Source organism: Fundulus heteroclitus, chromosome 5 (genome assembly GCF_011125445.2).
Source record: "Fundulus heteroclitus isolate FHET01 chromosome 5, MU-UCD_Fhet_4.1, whole genome shotgun sequence".
NCBI lineage: Eukaryota > Metazoa > Chordata > Actinopteri > Cyprinodontiformes > Fundulidae > Fundulus > Fundulus heteroclitus.
The window spans coordinates 3733290-3754058 of record NC_046365.1 but is presented as its reverse complement, the minus strand read 5'-3'; the positions used below and the strand labels follow the sequence as shown (position 1 = coordinate 3754058).

The 20769-nt window shown below is 45.4% G+C and overlaps 1 protein-coding gene across 2 annotated transcripts in view; it reads right to left on the bottom strand.

Moving 5' to 3' along the window:
- The window catches only part of LOC105931214 (MORN repeat-containing protein 4-like), a 58239-nt gene that overhangs the window by 15837 nt on the left and 21633 nt on the right, over positions 1-20769 (bottom strand). The gene's annotated exons all lie outside the window — the stretch shown is intronic.

The window sequence follows — 20769 nt, the reverse complement described above, 5'->3', positions numbered from 1 at the left end:
TCAACATCGATCAGTCTGTAGTTCACGTCGCTGAGTTTCTGACTGACACGGAAGGGGCCTTTGAACAGCGGTGCCAGTTTAGCTGTAAAATTAGCCAAAGCATCCGATCTTGGGTGAGACTTTACTCGAACAAGATCACCAATCCCAAAAGCAGAATCGCGACGTCTCAAGTCGTAGTAGTGTTTCTGTCTTTTGTGGCTGAGATCTAGCGCAGCCCTGGCGTGGTGATGAGCATCCCTGAGGGTGGCTCTCAGAGTCTCTGGATATTGCACATCTGGATCATCCAGTCCATCAGCGCTTGGTTGAATGATTAGGTCGAGAGGCGTGTCCAGCTCACGACCATACAACATCATGGATGGGCTAAGACCCGTGCTGTCATGCGGGGCTGTGCGAAGTGCAAAACAGATTTGTGGGAGAAACCTGTCCCAAGCGGTGTGTTTGTCATTCACATAGGCACGGATAGCTGTTTTAAGTGTCCTGTTCACACGCTCTGTCGCATTTGTTTGCGGGTGATAGGCTGTAGTAAGCCTGTGTGCTGAGCCTAGAGCTGACACAGTGTGCTCAAACAGCTCACTAACAAAAGGAGAGCCTCTGTCCGAAATGAGATAGGTGGGGCTACCATGCCTAGCAAATATTTCACTCAAGAACTTGCTAGCTGCAACCCGAGCGGTGGCCTCTCTAACTGCACACACCTCAATCCACTTAGAAAAATAGTCCACAAACACCAGCAAATAAGCATTTCCTGACTGAGTGCGTGGCAAGGGACCCACAAAGTCCACTCCTGTGTATTCCCAGGGTTTCTTGGGCACAATAGGGACCATGAGACCAGCTTGCTTTTGTTGACTTGGTTTTGTGAGTTGGCATACCGAGCAAGAAGTGACATAGCGTTTGACATCACCTGCCATGCCAGGCCAAAAGAACCTGTGTCGTAGTCTCATTAATGTTTTGGAAACACCCAGGTGGCCAGCAGTGGGGTGGTCATGGAAATAGCTCAGCAGGGTGCCACGAAGAGATGTTGGGGCAAAAAGTTTAAGTTCTTTTAATGGATGTAAACTGCATACAGGCTTTCGGTCCCTGTAATACAGCAAACTGTCATAGACAGTATATTGTTCTTGGCATTCCCTGTCCATTTGAACCGATGAGTCTGATTCAATGTCCCTGAGGAGTGGACCCGTCACAGGGTCGTCCATTTGCAGCTGCCTCACGTGCGAACGATCCGACAATAACACTGGGGGCAAGGAACGGAGGTCCAAACTGCCTATAACAGCATGTTCTGGCAGGATATCAGTGGGCATGTCACTTTGATTTGGCAGGGGATTCCTGGAAAGAGCATCAGGAACTGCATTGTGTTGTCCTGGCTTGTGGACGATTGAAAAGTCAAAGTCTTGCAGTCTCAAAGACCATCTAGCCAGCCGGCCAGAGGGGTTTGGGCGAGACATAAGCCACCTAAGGCTGTTGTGGTCTGTGAAAACAGTCACGTGAAGGCCCTCAACATATGGCCTGAAGTGTTCCAGAGCCCAAATGACGGCCAAACATTCTTTTTCAGGGGTTGAGTATGGTTTTTCAGCCTTGTGTAGAGAACGACTCGCATACGAGACCACAATATCACGGCCTTCTTCATCCTTTTGCATCAAAGCAGCGCCCAGTCCTAGATCACAGGCATCAACATGAACATAGAAGGGCCTAGCAAAGTCCGGGAATCTTAACACAGGGGCTGATGTGATTCGGTCTTTCAAAACATTCATGGCTTGCTGACATTTGTCATCCCAATGAAAAACAGTGTCTTTCTGTGTGAGCTTATGGAGTGGGTCAGCATGCCGGGCATAATCCTTGACAAAGCGCCGATAATAACCAGTCAGTCCCAGGAACTGTCTGACCTGTTTCACTGTGGATGGTGGCTGGAAATCAATGACAGCTTTGATTTTATCATGGTCAGGTTTTATGCCTGCAGGTGTGATGCGATAACCCAAAAATGTAAACTCACTCAGACAGAACTGACACTTTTTCAGTTTTAAGGTGAGGCCAGCTGCTTCCAGTCTGTTCAGGACCTCCTCCAAATCTTTCAAGTGCTGCTCGAATGAGGGAGATGCCACCACGATGTCATCAAGGTACACCGCACATGTTTTGTAGATCAGGCCTGCTAACACAGAATTCATGAGCCTTTGAAAAGTCGCCGGCGCATTGCATAAGCCGAACGGCAGCACACGGAACTGGTAGAGGCCACAGTGAGACACAAAAGCCGTTTTTGGTCGGGACTCCTCCGAAACAGCGACTTGCCAATACCCTCGAGCCAAATCCAGGGTTGAAATGTACTTTCCTCTGGCCAGAAAGTCGAGGGATTCGTCAATTCGTGGTAATGGATAAGAGTCCTTTTGTGTGACTTGGTTTAAACCTCTATAGTCCACACAGAATCTTGGATCAGAACCAGGTCTATTCACAATAACCACTGGAGCAGCCCACGGACTGGTAGAGGGTTCGATTATGTTGTCCTCCAGCATTTGTCGCACTTGATCCTCAATCAGCCGCTTTTTGGTTGGAGATGAGCGATAGGGAGGAAGATTTATGGGCTTCTCGGTTCCGGTATTTATCACATGTTCTGCCATTGAAGTGTGTCCAAGGTGTCCATCAAAAGTGGAGCTGTGGCGGGAAAGAAGATCATATAGATCTGACTTTTGCTTTTCCGCTAGGCTCGCCTCAGCCACTTTCGACTCCATGGTGTCAGACAAAATGTTCAGAGACATAACAGTCTGTTCAACAGGAAACAGTTCAAGGTTGTGTTCCTCATTTTCATCCAAGGCAGGACAGAGACTGTCATCAATAAAAACTGTTCTTGTCGGTATGTGCATGGTTATTGAGGCTCTCATCATAAAATCCATCCCTAATATGAAAGGGGAAGACAGGTTATGGATGATGGCAAAGCGTTGATAAAAACGCTTGTTCATAAAGCCGATACGCAACCAAGCCACACCCTCTGGAAGGCAAGGAGCGTTGTCCGCTAGGCTCACTGGCGGCCCCTGCCACTGACGCACTTTCTGTGGACAAACCCCATTGACATTAATGAGATCTGCACGTACAGCTGAAAGTGAAGCGCCTGTGTCCAGAGTCGCCTCGGTGCAGGTTCCATTAAAGTTCAGCTTAGTTTTAAATGGAGTGTTCCAGGCAGCATCAGACTCATTGTCCTCCACATGACCAAGGAAGTGGAATGTATTTTCAGAAAGGTGAGGCTCAGTTAACGTCTGGAGGGAGGATTGCCTCGACGAAATATCCTCCCCCCCTTGAAGTTTCCCAACGGCCTTTGGGGTGCTGCATCTACAGGTGGGCTGGAGTTTCCATCGTTTGTTTCAGCTCCAGTTGTGTCAAAGGACGTAGTGGGAGTGATCTCATTGTGGAACCGAGTCGACATGTGTTGTTGACTATGGTCCTGATTACAGGCAGGACACGTTTTCGATGTATATCCCGGGCTTGAGCACTTATAACAGCGTGGCTCAGCTCTCTGCTGCTTCCAATGTCTTTTTTGAAGATTCTGGTGGCCATCAGGTCCTAGTACAGCATGCAGTTCATGAGCCCTGAGCAGCAACTCCATCACAGAAGATACAGGCGAGCCATACAAAGCCACCCTGTATTTTTCAAGTGAATGTTTACATATTAATTGAATACGCTCTTTTTCAGGTGGTGGGCTACTTAGCTTATTAAACTCACTCAACATGTGAGCTACAAATGTCGGTAGTGGTTCATCATCTGACTGGACACGGTCAAGTATGCCTCTGAGAATTCTTTCCTGGTTGTCAGTGGGCAGAAAGACTGTTCGGAAAAGTTGGCAGAAGTGCACCCATGAGCCAATGTGTGAACGAAGGGCTTTAAACCACTTACTAGGCTCTTTCGTGAGAAAATGGGGCAACTCATTCAGAATCTGGACATCAGTTAAATTCAGAGTGGACTTGTATGCTGACACAGCCTGTAACCAGTCCTCTGCCTGCACTTCACCATCCCCAGCGAATACTGGTGGTTCCAGCTTGGCGTGATGCAGTGCAGCAGCAATCACTCTTGTGGTGTTGGTTATCTCAGCTGAGTGAGTCTGTAGGAAAGAGCTATGCAGGTCCCTCTGAGTTTCAGGATAAGGGCATGTGTCATTGGAATGCGTCACACTGATATTCACAGGAGGTACGTATGGTGTTGAGGTGGCCACAGGAGCTGCTGGAGACTGTTGTGCAGAAGGTCCACCGGACTCACAGGAATTAACCTTATCCAGATGATTCAGCATTTTCTGTTGCAGGGACAACGTGTTTTGAAGGACATCCCTCAGCTGTTTGACATCATTTTTTAATTCTTGTACCTGCTGACAGAGGTCTGGAGCTCTCTGCTGCGGCGGTGTAAATTGAAGAGAGTCAATATCCATGTCAGAGTCAAAAACAGAAAAATTTGGGTCAAATGCCATTTTTGTTTCTTTAACCTTTATGGTAGAGTCCAAAAAATGATGTAATATTCACATCAAAAACACTCGGACCGTGAACGAAATTGTTTGTGTTCTTTAATGTTCAGTCCGTTTTACTTTTATTTCTATGTCAGCACTGGCAGTAGGGCTCATAGGCCAGAAAATGTCGAAATATAAAATATGATATCTTCGTAAACAGAGAAACAAACGAGCCCACAAGGATGTCTTGCTCCCGCTGCCACCGCTGCGCAGCACGGTCTGTCCGTATCCAACCGCTGGTCAACGAGTCAAAATCCACAAAATAGTCCGTATGACTGAACTCCACTGAACAATAATCCACAAGACTCACCCAGTCCTCAGCAGTTGTGCGTTGGTCTTGTCCTTTAAACACAACCTCTTCAGCAGACTAGCAGGCGCAGAGCTCTCAGGAATTAAATCCGACCGGGACAGCTCATCACGACGTCCAGTGACATGCGGGCAATGAACGCTTCCTGCAATTAACACTGATCACGACGTATTCCGCTCAGAAACTGTATCCACCCCGTAGAAACAGACATCCACAAGGAACTCGTTAGCAAACACCTCTAGTCCAAAGCTGAATCGATATCCTGGAGGGAAAAGGTCCAAAATATGTTCGGGCGCCAATTGTGACGGTGCGGTGGGAGACGGTAGGAGTTAGTAATGGGATTAGCCACTCTAACTCAAAACAGCAGGATGCACTATTAAAGTTTTCCACACCTCTTCTTTATTGTCACTCATAATCTCTACGTACACGGAAGAGACTAGTTCTTACTCTGTCCCTCTTACAAAACAAAGAGAGGGGGAATAGGCGCCCCCTTATGGTGATACCTATTCATAACAAGGAACTAAGCAGTATAATAACTGTTACACCTTCCAGGTCCGGACGTCTTCCTGGAGGTCGACGCGGAGGTGATCCGGGAGCTCCGTCCGGACCTATTTCTGGAATCGATCCCGTTCCCTTCTCTTGGCGTTGAGGCGCATGAATCGCCGCGGGCGTCGGCGGTCCCGTCTCGTCAGGAGAGATTGGAGTCCCCGCCAAGCCCGCCATCCCGCCACCGGAGGAGAAGACGGCGGCCTGTTAACCAGTCCTCCAGCCGTTCTGAGCAGCGATCGGCCGTTGCTTCTCAGCCTTTGCCGGCTGCCCCGTCGGCGTCCTCTGCCGCTTCCTGTTCAGTGGACCGGGGTCCTCCACTTCCCTGTCCGAATCCGCCCACAGCTCCTCCTAGTGGCGCTGTAGAAGCTGATTACAAAGCCTTGGAGGACAAGATAAGGACATTTGCTCCCCTCATTAAACGCCTCAGGGAGGCTCTCTTCAGCCATTATTCGGAGGAGCTGGAGCAGAGATTAAAGGAGGTGGAGGGGCATTATAGGTCAGCCCTCAAAACATTCTACTACCGACCTGAGTCTGTCACCGAGGGACCGGCCAACGCCTCAGCTTCTGGGTCTGTCACCGAGGGACCGGCCGATGCCTCGGCTTCTGGGTCTGTCACCGAGGGACCGGCCGACGCCTCGGCTTCTGGGTCTGTCACCGTGAGTCTGGCCGACGCCTCGGCTCCCGTCAAGCCCTATGAGGGGGTCCTGGAGGACCTGCTTCTTCTGGCCATCGACAAATTGACCCAGGAGGGTCCGTCGCCGACATGCGACGTAGGCACCCAGGAGAGTCCGTCGCCGACCTGCGACGTGGGAACCCAGAGGGGTCCGACGCTGACATCCGACGTGGGAACCCAGGGGGGTCTGTCGCTGACGTCCGACGTGGGAACCCAGAGGGGTCCGTCGCTGACGTCCGATGTGGGAACCCAGAGGGGTCCGTCGCTGACGTCCGACGTGGCAACACAGAGAGGTCCGTCGCTGACATCCGACGTGGCAACACAGAGATGTCCGTCACTGACCGGTGAGGCGGGGTGTCAGGGGGAATTTTCGCTCTTTGGACACCCTGGGTCTCAGAAGAGGGTTCAGCAACCGTGGTCCCCTGGAGACTTTGAGCCTCTCGGTGTTGTGCATAAGCCCAGACCCCTTATTGCCCTCATGGACAGTCAACTATGGGAGAGACTGTATTGGATGTCGCTTTCTGAGACCCTCCAAAAGCTGATCCTGAGGCTTCTGGTCGCTAAGGGTCTGACCTTGACACCTGAAGCCTGTAGCCCGGGGCCTCCTGAAGCCTTTACCCCGGGGCCTCCTGAAGCCGGTAGCCCTGTGGCCTCTGTAGCCTGTAGCCCTGTGCCCTCTGTAGCCTGTGGCCTCTGTAGACTGTAGCCCTGTGGTCTCTGTAGTCGATAGCCCTGTGGCCTCTGTAGTCTGTAGCTCCGTGGCCTCTGTAGTCTGTAGTTCCGTGGCCTCTGTAGTCTGTAGTCCTGTGCCCTCTTTAGCAGCCTGTAGCCAGGCTCCCACCTTAGCTGCCTGTAGTCAGGCTTCCACCTTAGCTGCCTGTAGTCAGGCTCCTACCTTAGTCGCATGTAGCCAGGATCGTTCTTCAGTCGCCCGTAGCCAGGCTCCTTTTTCAGTCGCCTGTAGCCAGGCTCCTTCTTCAGTCGCCTGTAACCAGGCTCCTTTTTCAGTCGCCTGTAGCCAGGCTCCTTCTTCGGTCGCCTGTAGCCAGGCTCCTTCTTCGGTCGCCTGTAGCCAGGCTCCCGCACCGGGAACCAGTGACCAGGCGCCGCCGCCTGTAGCCGTTAACCAGGCATCACCGCCTGTAGCCGTTAACCAGGCGCCGCCGCCTGTGGCCACTAACCAGGCGCCGCCGCCTGTAGCCACTAACCAGGCGCCGCCTCCTTTAGCCTGTAGTCCGGCGCCTCCTTTAGCCTGTAGTCCGGCGCCTCCTTTAGCCTGTAGTCCGGCGCCCTCCTCAGCCTATAGTCTGGGGCCTTCCGTACCCTGTAGTCTGGCACCAGACTCTCTGTTCTAGAGATTGGTTTAGAAGCATTTCAGTTAGTTGGTTTTTGCCCTTCCGAGGGTTGTTTTCTGTTTTGGACTCTTGTTTTGGTTGTTTTTTCTTTTTTCTGACCCTCCTGCCTGTAGCCCCCTCCACCCGCCCGGTCAGACTTTTATTTAGTTTTCTTTGTAGTCTTAGAGACGTTTAAGGGCGTCTAGAATCCGCCCTTGAGGGAGGGGCTCTGTAACGTTCTGTTGTGGTTTAGGTTATTTTCAGTTAGTCAACTTTTCTGTTTTAGGATTTATTTCTGTGTTGTGTTGTTTTGATTTGTGCTTAGTCTGTTTGTAGTCATCTGTTCTTGGTTATTTATGTCAGCTCGTGTCAATTAGTCTTGGTTTTACTTGCTTAGGGTTTTTCTTTATTAGTCTGTATGTTCCTTCTATTGCTTTCACCTGTTTTGGTTAATTAGTTCCGCCCTGTTCTCCTGTTCCGTTCGCCTATTTAAGCCCGCCTTAGTTTTCTGTTTGTTGCCAGGATGTCTTGCTTTGCGTCCACTTACTCCGTCAGTGGTAAGAACAATCCAGCGTTTCTGATCAGTCTGTTTACCTGTCCGTCACCTGTTCTGATCTGTTTCTGTTATTTGAGTCTGCCCAAGATTTTCCTGTTACTTGGATGCCAGCTCCGTACCTTTTTGTTTTTGCCTGGACTACCCATCTTCTTCTTTAATAAATCTTTGGCATCAGCTCCGTGTCTGGCTCTTATAGGATTCCTCCTAGAACGTTACAGTTCTTAAAAGACAGCATCACACCTAGCAACAGGGCCTAACCCACCTCCTCACTAAGATAAACATGTCTGTCGTCTCCTTACTTAGAGTCACTCTCAGCAACGATCTGAATAGCTCTTAAGCTAAAACTCCTAGGTAGAATTTTATAGGCTAAGATAAGAGCTCACTGAGAGGACAGAAAATCTTTGTGAATACGGGCACTGAATTCCAGTGTCATCTCCAGGCAGTGGACTTCAGAAGTGACTTGCTTGTTGGTTGGAATGAGGTGGAGCAGACAATGGTCACAGAGTGCAAGCTACAAGAGGGATGGCGCTGTATGCATCCATTGTGGTGGTCCAGTGTTTTTTTTTCTCTGGCTGGGCAATTAACATGCTGTCTGTATCTGGGTAGCTCATAGGAGAGGTTTGCACTGTTAAAATCGCCAGCAAAGCTATAAGATACACCCCAAAACAAACAACTTGTGGCAATGACAGTGAAAGAAAAAATGTAAATAGTATGAAACACTTCTGCAAGCCACTCAATGTTGATTGTATGATTTATTTATAATTTGTCCAGGATAAAGTTTACATAGCTAGATAAATAAAATAAATAATGTGTTGTACATTTTATTATCTGGCTATATAGGGTTTTACCTTGGATACATTATGGAAAAGGACAAATATAGCTAATGCAATTAACATAGACCTCCAGTATAGCTATGAAGAGAAACACTGAGTTTGTGCTCGAATGGTACAGCCTGTAACAACTCAAGGTTGCTATCTTTTATGAAGCATAAGGCTCACTGAAATTTATCTACACAATTGAGTTTGCCCATTCAAATTGGTCATGGTTTAGTTACAGCATGGCTTGAAGAGGTTATGCGCTGTGATTGTATCCCATGTGTTCATTTTTTTTATTTTCTCTTTTTGAAACTGTCCATTTGCAATAACTGTATCTGCCAGGGTTGGTGATAAATCACAAATGACCGTGAACTTTCGCTGTATGACACAAACAGCTCTTCTTGTGCCATCAAAAGTCTGTGAAACATTATTCACATTTTAAACAACAAGGGATGACAACAGAACATATTAGAAACTCATAAAACAATATCATATTATTTGTTATTTGGGTATTTGGAATGCTGTAAAGTTTTTTTTACAATGTAAAGGCCAATGCAAACAACTGATGGCATGTTGTTTGCGATACAGAAAATAGTCCACAAGCTGAGCAAAAACAACTGCCAACATGTCCATGTCTGGCCATCAAAGCAAGTTCACTCCAAGAGCAGATGCAAGATGCTGAAAGAGGTCTCCAAAATCCCTACAACGTCATCATTGTAACTACAGCAGGCTCTTGCTACCGTTAATGTGAAAGGGGTGCCTTTACAATGAAAAAGAGATTGCACATGTTTAACTTACGTGCTTAAAGGTGCATAGGCACGTTATTTGACTTTTTATTTAATGAAACGTCAGTAGCTCACTGGTTACATAAAAAGTTTTTATGAAAGATTACCAAGTTCCGCTGAAAAATTAGTTATTGTTTTGGCCTTTATAGTTTGTGTTTGCTCAATTTGTTAGTAAATAAAGCCTTTTGTGTTAATTTTTAATAACAGAGGAAGTTTAACAACTGTTGTTGGACTTCTGTGCTCGTCACGGATTGTCCATCACAAACACCATGTTCAAGCATAAGGGTGTCCACATGTGCTCTTGGCACCAGGACATCCTAGGCCGCAGTTCGATGATCGACTTTGTTGTCGTTTCATCTGACCTGCGGCCGCATGTCTTGGACACTCGTGTGAAGAGTGGGGCGGAGCTCTCCACCGACCACTACCTGGTGGTGAGTTGGCTCCGATGGTGGGGGAGGAAGCCGGTCAGACCTGGCAGGCCCAAACGTATTGTGAGGGTTTGCTCGGAACGTCTGGCAGAGTCCCCCATTAGATGGACCTTTAACTCCCACCTCCGGAAGAGCTTTGAACGCGTCCCGAGGGAGGCGGGGGACATTGAGTCCGAGTGGACCATGTTCCCCGCCTCTATTGTTGCAGCTGATGTGTACCGGCAGTCGAAGCGGCGAGCGGCTCGGCTGGTCGCCGAGGCAAAAACTCGGGCGTGGGAAGAGTTTGGAGAGGCCATTGAGGAAGACTTCCGTTCGGCTTCGAAGCGATTCTGGTCCACCATCCGGCGTCTCAGGAGGGGGAAGCAGTGCCGTACCAACACTGTTTACAGTGGGGGTGGTGTGCTGCTGACCTTGACTCGGGATGTTGTGCGTCGATGGGCGGAATACTTCGAAGACCTCCTTAAACCAACCAACACGTCTTCCATTGTGGAAGCAGAGCCTGAGGACTCTGGGTTGGGTTCTCCCATCTCTGGTGCTGAGGTCACCGAGGTTGTTAAAAAGCTCCTCGGTGGCAAGACCCCGGGGGTGAATGAGATTCGCCTTGAGTACCTTAAGGCTCTGGATGTTGTGGGGCTGTGTTGGTTAACGCGGCTCTGCAACATTGCGTGGACATCGGGGGCAGTTCCCCTGGATTGGCAGACTGGGGTGGTGGTCCCCCCTATTTAAAAAGGGGGACCGGAGGGTGTGTTCCAACTACAGAGGAATCACATTCTTAAGCCTCCCTGGTAAGGTCTATTCAGGGGCTCTGGAAAGGAGGGTCCGTCGGATAGTCGAATCTTGGATTCAGGAAGAGCAGTGTGGTTTTCGTCCTGGCCGTGGAACACTGGATCAGCTCTACACCCTCAGCGGGATCCTGGAGGGGGCATGGGAGTTTGCCCAACCAGTCTACATGTGCTTTGTGGATCTGGAGAAGGCATTCGACCGTGTCCCCCGAGGGATCCTGTGGGGGGTACTCTGGGAGTATGGAATACCGGGCCCTTTAATAAGGGCTGTCAGGTCTCTGTATGACCGGTGTCAGAGTCTGGTCCGCATTGCCAGCAGTAAGTCGAACTCGTTTCCGGTGACAGTTGGACTCCGCCAAGGTTGCCCTTTGTCGTCCGATTCCGTTCATAACTTTTATGGACAGAACTTTTTGGTTGCAGCCAAGGTGTTGAGGGGATCCGTTTTGGTGGCCTCTGCTATTCGCGGATGACGTGGTCCTATTGGCTTTATCAAGGCGTGATCTACAGCTGTCACTAGAGCGGTTTGCAGCTGTGTGTGAAGCGACCGGGATGAAAATCAGTGCCTCCAAATCCGAGACCATGGTCTTGAACCGGAAAAGGGTAGAGTGCCTCCTCCGGGTTGGGGAGGATGTGCTGCCTCTAGTGGAGGAGTTCAAGTATCTTGGGGTCTTGTTCACGAATGAGGGGAAGATGGAGCGGGAGATCAACAAGCGGATTGGTGCTGCATCAGCTGTGAAGCGGGTGCTGTACCGATCCATTGTTGTGAAGAGAGAGCTGAGCAAAAAGGCGAAGCTCTCGATTTATCGGTCGGCTACGTTCCTACCCTCATCTATGGTCACGAGTTTTGGGTCGTGACCGAAAGAACGAGATCCCGGACACAAGCGGCCGTAATGAGTTTTCTCCGTAGTGTGTCTGGGCTCTCCTTTAGAGATAGGGTGAGGAGCTCATTCATCCGGGAGGACTCAGAGTAGAGCCGCTGCTGCTCCACGTCGAGAGGAGCTAGTTGAGGTGGCTCGGGCATCTGGTTAGGATGCCTCCCGGACGCCTCCCTGGTGAGGTATTCCGGGCACGTCCCACCGGGAGGAGGCCCAAGGGAAGACCCACGCTGGAGGGACTATGTCTCCCGGCTGGCCTGGGAACGCCTTGGGATTCCTCCTGAGGAGCTGGCCCAAGTGGCTGGGGAGAGGGACGTCTGGGCCTCCCTACTGAAGCTGCTACCCCTGCGACCCGACCCTGGATAAGCGGAAGAAGATGGATGGATGGATGGATGGATGGATGGATGGATGGATGTTTAACACTGTGCATGAACAGCAGCTGATAAAACAAGGAAGCAGCTAACGACTACTAGCATCTCCCAGCGAAACAATGAAGAATGATCCATTATGCAGTGGAAAAAAAGCACAAAAAATATTATTCCAAGAGGGAGAAAACTGGAATGTCGCCGGGAATACAGTATGAATGTTGGTGTTCACTGAAGCTGGAATTAAAGCCGCTGATCACTCAGATGTGACCACAAAGTTGACTGACGTGAGTAAATCTTCTTATATGAGGCTCTTAAAGTTGCTGTAGATCAGTTTATTTAATTAATAACGGTTGGTGTTCGATCACGCCAAGCTGCCACTTTACTGGGAGGCATTGCAGAGGGTCATGCTTGGTCCGGCATTATTTAAAAGTTATTTATTATTTAAGCAAACACTCATTATGATATTTCTGCGATACTGTCGGTAGGTGGCGCAACGTCTGTTTATATCTGCTCATGTTGCCCGGTGCTGGATTCTTATCTAACCTCAAAATACTATCAAAATGGAGGCTTGGTGTATATAGCTTTATATAATCATGATCAAACGTTTTTTTGGTATTTTGTTATAAGCATATAATATGCCTGTATACAGGCTATATACCTTTAATGTACAAGGAAGAAACCTTGGTTTTAAAAAAAATCTTGAAGGGCATAGTGGGATTTCTGGAATAATCTTCTTTTTACAGGTGAGTTGAAAATTAAGTTAGTTGTACACCAGAACAGAGTTTGGTATAAACCAAATACAGCGTTCCAGGAGAACAACCTTACACCCACTGTGAGGTGTAGAGGTGGTAGTGTCATGGTTTGGGAATGCTTTACTGCAGCAAGACTTGGCCATCCATAATAGAATCCACAATGATATCAAATGTATCAGAGGGAGCTTAAGGAGAATGTGAGGTCTTCTGTATAAAGGTTCAAGCTGAAGAAGAACTGGACCCTACAACAAGATAATAACCAAAAACACCCAAGACACCCCACCAACGACTGGCTGAAAGTATGAAAGTAAATTCATGGGCAGACACACTAGGTATTAGGGGTGGGATGTGCTAACTTTTCCACATTGGTGTCATCTGTTGTTTAATGAGTAAACCAATTTAAAAACTATTATTAAATAATAGGCTTTTCTAGAAATTAATAAAAAAGATTTGACATTAATATGCAAACATTTCTAAATAAAGAACTGAACCTTTAATGGTGTCCAAATTCTCCATGTCTGTAGTTGGATACAGTAGATATTAAAAATCCAGAAAAGTATTTTTTATACTTGTGACAAATCAGCCAGAATCAAAGATCCCATTGGAGACTACATTAGAAAGCATCCATTTGTGAGGCAAGCCTTTAAAAAAAACAACCTATGTTCTACAGGTAATGCTGAGTTGAGACTCAGCATTACCTTAAAAAGGTGGATTGCTCCCTCTGGATTCGGGGGCATTCTTTGCATATTTTTTCATATATTTGTAACGGTGTAGGAAACCTTTGCCAAGACAAAAAATTTAAATAGTGATTAAGTGTGTTTAGAACTAAAACTTACCTTTACAAAATTATTATTATTCTCCCCTCCGAGCCCCGGAGGGGAGAATTTTGTAAAATAGAGTCTCCCTGATGTATTTTGGAAGCTTTCAAGACAGGTGATTATTTAAGTCAGAGTGCATGTTTTAAATTGAATAAAAGGCAAAAAAAGAAGTGAATGATCAATTCTTCAAAAACAACCTTTGTTTTTTTTATTATTATTCTTAAAACATAATTTTTTCACATGATGTTATCATCATGTTTTAACAAGGTAAGGTAATCTGCATTTGCATAAAATTTGTTTAATTTGAATTACTAGCACCACATAAAACAGATCAGATTAGGTGAGGTCTATTCATCTTATTGTTATTATTCACAGTTCTGTTCTAAAAACGATCGTAACATTTCTTCACGAACCAAGTCGAATTTTTATGATAAAATACAGGGTTGGAATTTGAAATAAAATTTACATGTTGAATTTATTTCAGTCATATTGCTCTTTCGAAATCTCTTATCTCAGTTTAATTTCACTTGCACTCATCACACACACGATATCATATCATCGGCGAGGATTCTAGAGACGAACACAAAATGCATCCCCTGAAAAACTTTGATAATTTGCTGCTGTAATATTATATTATATGTAATATTATAGATTTTTCAGAATAAAAAGCTAACAGATGTGCATAATCAAAAAATATCAGAAATACAATTATAGAGCATTCAGTATTGTAAGAAAGCCCACGCTGTTTCTGGATAAATACATTACTGTATGAGTTAAGTTCTATTCCGTTTTATGCCTCTTTCCTTGTAAGTTTGTAAGGCTCTCACGGTTTTATTGCACTTTTCGGCATAACACCGGTCTGTGTTTTGATCGGAAAAGTAGCATCTCGGTTGGAACAAGGAACCCAATCACTCGTTAATGTTGCTCTCAGTGGAGACAGATAGAAAGGTGATTTTTGGGATGTATAATCAGGGAAATGTAGGCGGCGGCAAGAGCTGCTATAGACGGCGATTTGCCGCCCTTGACCGGCTACTTTTGACTGCCCTGAATATCAGAGGCACACAGAGTGAAAAAGGGTAATAAGTGATTGAAGCTGTGTGTGAATCCAGGGAATTATTTTAGTGCAACAGTTTCAGGGACAAAAAAGATTATAGTCCGTGGGCCAGAATCTGTAGGACGCTTCCTTAAGAACTTTCGTATGAACTGTCTGGGGGCAACACTGCTACACATAGCAGTGATCTCAAAACACCAATGTTCCCACGTTTTCACGTCCACATTAATAAGTTATAGCCGATAAAAAATCTAAACAGTTGCGCTCCGGTCCAAGAGGTCATGCGATTCGAGTTTTGCTGCTCAGCCAATCAGATCGCTGTATTGTCAGCTGTGTGAGTTCAACCAGTTCATAATGGCTGCGCCTGTAAGATGTTTGTATGCATCCGTTTCCAGACGAAGGAAAAAAACAAAAATAGCATTTTCCTTGCCATGAAGATCTCTGCCAGTTGGCAGAGATCTTCATGGCAAGAAAAAAGAAATAGCCCAGTTCATCCATTGATTCATCCATTCATTTTCTAACATGCTTATCTCCAGCTTTCAATGGGCAAAAGGCGGGGTACAACCTGGACAGGTCGCCAGTCCATCCCAGGGCAGAAATAGCCCAGTGTTTTGCCCAATTTACTGTGATATCACCATGTGTAGCAAATTATCCAAGTTCAAGAAAGTTGCCCCCTGACAGTTCATACAAAAAGTCATTGTACAGATTCTGGCCCACGGCCTACTACTTTAAAAACTACATTTACGTGATGAGGCAGCAGCAGCTGTGGTGAGCCTGTGAGACAGTGCTCAGGAAAGAGGGGAAGAGCTCAGCAGCTGTCACTGCTAGCCAGCTTTACAGCCAGACAGGTTTTTCAAAATAAAGTACATTTTAACGTTTCATGATATTCAAATTAATTTAAAACTCAAATTATGGTTAGTATAAAGTGCACAAATATAGGCTTCATAATATAGGGTAAATATATCTCATATGCTTTACATTGTTTTATCATATTTAAAAAACACTTCTTTCTGAAGGTGTGATGGCTTTTATTTTGCCGTGGTGGTGCACCATGATCAATTACATGTTTTGGCCAGGGGTGCGACCAATACTCCAGAGCGACTTATATATGAAAAATTTACCAGCAGATTCACATTTAATTTACCGGAATAAAACAATTTTACGTGACAGAGTCGCTCTATGTTTTAAAATGGCCACTGGAAATGGAAATGCAATGCTCCATGGGCACTGTAATATGGCGGCCGCCCTATAGGCCATGCTGGTCATAATAACCAATCAGAGAACAGAACATTGGCCATGTATTCCTCACCTCACCCACACCCACCTTACACAGACAGGTGGTGCGATTTATACTGCGGTGCGACTTATAGTCTGGAAAATAAGGTAAATAAGTGCTGGGTTATCCTGGTCATCAGGGCCATTCTATGATAGGGAAGAAAGAACTGGGCCATAAAGCAAAGTTCCAGATTTGATGATCAGTCTATGGATCAGTCCTCAACTATGGACATTATTTATGGATCATGACCAAAACCACGAGATCCCAGACACAAGTAGCCAAAACTAGTTTTCTCCATATGGTGGCTGAACGTAGCCTTAGAGATAGGGTGCTGAGCTCTATCATCTTGGTGAACTTGAAGTAGAGCCACTGCCCTCCTCCATGGACTGCTTAATCATGTTCAGGCTTCTGATATCTCCCATTGGAGGTTTTCTGGTTATGTCTTTTTGGGAGGAAAACCCCAAGGCAGACCCAAAACATGCTGGAGCAATAATATTTGCTTTCTGGCTTGGGATCAAACCGAACAAGCTGTGGAAAAGGATGAATCCTCTTCTGGACCAGCACTGAGGAGGACCTGGTATCTTCCTACAAGAGGAATGGGGTTTAGAAGGAGAGCTCACCAAATCCCATGAAACTGTGAAGAACAGCCTGTCATGTGATCTGTGTGTGTGTGTGTGTGTGTGTGTGTGTGGGGGGGGGGGGGGGGGGGGGGGGGTTGAGTGAGAGTTAAGTGTAGTCCAGGATTTACTGGAGGAGGGTCCTTGGCAAAGGGTGAAACAGGGTAGAGGCCAGTGAGCGGTGTCCATTGCTCCCAGCTAATGGCAAAGTAAATTAGGCATTCCATCTGTCAGGGCTGCTTAAAAAGCTGCTCTCTGCCTAATCTCGGCAGGGTTTTCACGGGAGATTTGGCAAAGAGATCTGGCAGCTTTGCAGTCCATTTTCAAAGTCTTCTTTCCCTGAAACTCTCTCTATACATGCTGGAATATGTCTGCATGTGCACAAGCAGGGCTAAGTATGGATAACAAAGAGGGCCAACAGCATATCAAGTCCAACTCTCCATCATGCAAGAGCTCTGACAAGTGAGCAACAGCCTCTGGCAGACATTTCACGGACTGGATGCTGAAATTTAACAATCTCTGAAGGGTCAATGAAAGCGCTATCGTCGGCCAACAAACGGCATCAGTAGTGTTCTACCAAGCGTGACAACAGCTGTGTCAAATATGAATGGGATTATTGAATATAATAAAATCAAGTGGCAGCAGTTTACAGATCACATTGAGTGTAACAGTTTATTTTTCACTCAAAGCACACATTATTTACAGACTGTTGGAGCTAGGGACAGCCATTTTCTCTTCATCTCCTTGATTTGGTCTCTGTAGGCCAAATTTAATCTGTCTTTCAGCTTCTTTATAACGCCTCTCTCTTAGCTCATGTTGGGTCATGGTCTCTGGCTAATTACGGTTTAGCTGAATTTGTCCGGCTTTTATGTCAATCAATAGCGGTAATGCATAGATGTTAAATGACCGCACAGGCAAAGAACAGTAGTAAATGACTGCTGGCTGTGCCTTGGCTGTTGTGGATGTACCGGTCCAACTTCCTGTAACCTGATAGCCCCTAGGCTTGTCTTAAGCCAGCACTTGACTGAATTATTCATTCGACATGGAAGACCTCTGTCTGACACACACTTACATGTTTGTGTGCAAACAGTGACTTTGCATGCAAAGACACAGAGACATTCTGTGTTTCTGAAAACACCAGGCAAAAAACACACACAAGCTCGCACACAATAACATATTACTGTTTGCAGTGTTAATTCAACATTTCACGCTCAAAAAGAACAGGATGTGTAATCACACATATTTTGGATGTGGCAGAAAATAATAGCTTCTTTGGGAAAAGCAAATTAAGTGCTACAAAATGAAGTCCCGGCAGGATATAAAGGTGTGCGTTTATTTGGAGATACACACAGGGAGCATATTTATGACATTGCTTAGGATTAGAAGATAATTCTCTTGTTGTGTAATATTTTAGCTGTTGAGTAGCCAGAAATGCGACACAGAACTGACACAGAGGCATTTCTTATGTTTTTTTTTATTGAACTTAGCGTTAGAGTACTCAATATAATACAAAACGATTCCACACACAGGCTGTTCAACTTTTCTCACGGCTCTAAAGATATCAGAAATTGTACATGATCAGACAAATATTGGTTATCAAATAAAATAATTCTACACAACATATCACCATAAATGTTGAAGGTGATAGTGGAATTCACCTGTAGAAATACTTTTAGGTGGTTTGGCTTTCCAGAAACTAAGATTTTGTCATTTTAATGACATTTTGGTAGTGAAGTGATGTTTGCTTATTATAATATGATCATCAATCATTCTGAAACAGTGTTTTGGTCCACTTATTTAATTAAACTAATAAAAGAAAAATAATGGAAAAGCTGGTGGGATTGTCCGGTACTCTTCTAAACTTGTTCAGATCTTATTTGGTAGACCGGGACAACTTTGTGGTATTTGGTAATTATGCATCTGACCAAACAAAGATCACATGTCAGGTTTCTTAAGGCCTCAATTGCAGGGCTCTAACATTCAACATCACTCACAATTAAAATATTCTCAGTACCTCAGATTATGCAGAATGTCAATAATTTTTGCAACCACTATGCTAATTACATGCAACTATATATTTATACGTCACCACTAGACCATATTCTACTACAGACACTGGGTCAGCACATAGCCATGTGTGAATGGGTTGCAATTTTACCCAGCTTAATGCAGAAACGGCAAATGTGACTGCATTTAAAAATGCAATTTTAGAAATCAGCTCTTAAATAAAGCTTATACTTAGTATAACTTGGGTTATCCTGGGCTATCACTGTAATTATGCTGCCTTATGCTTAGGCTGCTGGAGGACATCAGGGTCTATTTCTCTCACTCTGCTGAGTTCTCCTATGTTCTCCAGTTTGCATTGTTGAATGTTATTTCAACTTTTAACTTTTTGTTTACTCTGTCTTTTTTATCTTCATAGTAGGTAAACCTGGTCTGCCGTTCTGTTAGTTGTTACACCATCCGGGGGGCATGTCATCTGCCATTACCGTATAACATTGAAAGGATTCCTGGATCAATGTGTGCTTCTGTGCTTGTTATGTCTCTGCTCTGTCTTCTCTAGCCTCCAGTTGGTCGAGGCAGATGAGCATTTATACTGAGCCTGGTTCTGCTGGAGGTTTTCCTCCCTGTTAAAGGGGAGTTTTCCTCTCCACTTTTGCTTCATGCTTGCTCAGTATGAGGGATTGCTGCAAAGCCATAGACAATGCAACGACCCCTGTGGCTCTACTGTCTTTAAGGAGGAGTGAATGCTGCTTGTCAAGACTTGATGCAATCTGCTGGGTTTCCTTAGATAGGAAACTTTTTGACCAATCTGTCTGGATGATTTCATTGAATTTGACTTTGTAAAGTGCCTTGAGATGACATGCTGTGAATTGGCGCTTTATAAATAAAACTGAATTGGATTTAACTGAAATAGACTTGATGAAACTAAAGAGCACAGTCATTATGAAATATGACCGCAACATTAACAACTACGTAAAGTGTATTACTAAATCCTAAAACTATCTTAAAAAACATGGCCTGAATGATGGTTTCCATTATAAACAGGACACAGAAAAACTGGTGCATGTTTTTATTTTTAGTAGGTTGTATCATTGTAATGGTGTCTATTGTTAGTTTAAAAAAAATCAACCAGGACACTGAGCAAGGAGGCAAAATAATCAAATTACACCAGTTCTTCGCTGCATTGGGTCCTTGTTTTTAAAAGGACTGAATTTGTTGGAGAAATTGTGGCTCAGCGGTCCCCAATCATACACACATTTTTTGGTCATGCCCCAAACTTCAAAACTTTTGGGATGAGGTGTACAGAACTATAAACCATATTTTCCCAGGAGTTATACCAAAGGATGTTGCAGTTGCGGTACTAGGTATTATACCAGATGGCTTGCAAGGACGGGCCAAAGCATATCTGTTAAATGTCCTTTTTACAGCTGCCCTGAAATGCATCACAATAAGGTGGATGCAGCTGGAGCCTCCTTCCTACGATTTATGGGTCCAAAAAGTAAGGGAATTGTATAAAATGGAAAAGATAACCTACTCATTAAGACTTCAAAAAAACACTTTTAGCCTGCGCTGGGGACCAGCTGAAGCAATGTTGATGTAAATAAACCCAACAAGTTTGTCTCTTGGCATATGATGTCTAGCTATCCCTCCTAAAGTGTATCCTTGTTTTTGGGTTGTATGAAGATGAACCTACACAATTGTGACTAAGATGTTTATTTTATGGAAAACTTTATACTGTCAACATGTGTGTCATGTGCCTTTAATGAATGGTTGTATCATTGCTCTGCAAAAATAATAAAAGTTTAAGTTCTAAAAAAAAAAGGACTGAATTCAAAATCTTGTTGATGGTCGATGTAGCATCATATGGTAGTGGGCTTAAATGCATTTCAGAGTTGATCAGTTTTAAACCATGCAGAACCCTAAGGTCATCAAAAACCTGGGGCCTCATGTACAGAAGAGTGTCCAGCTTTCATTTTAAAACGGAGAAATCTTGAAACTTGCACCGCACAAATGCATTCAGATGTATGGAAGTGTACATAAAGGTTAACACACCCCTTTCCTTCTTACATGCTTATTTGATTGGAATTTGTAATCCACCGGGATAAATACCTGGGTCAGACATCAAACGATAAAAAATAAGGCAAAGTTTCTCTGCCCCACTATCGTGAGAGAGAAAGAGAGAGAGAGAGAGAGAGAGAGAGAGAGAGAGAGAGAGAGAGAGAGAGAGAGAGAGAGAGAGAGAGAGAGAGAGAGAGAGAGATTTCAGGGGTCCACGGGGTCCGACCTGGGCAAAGCAGGGGTCTGTAAA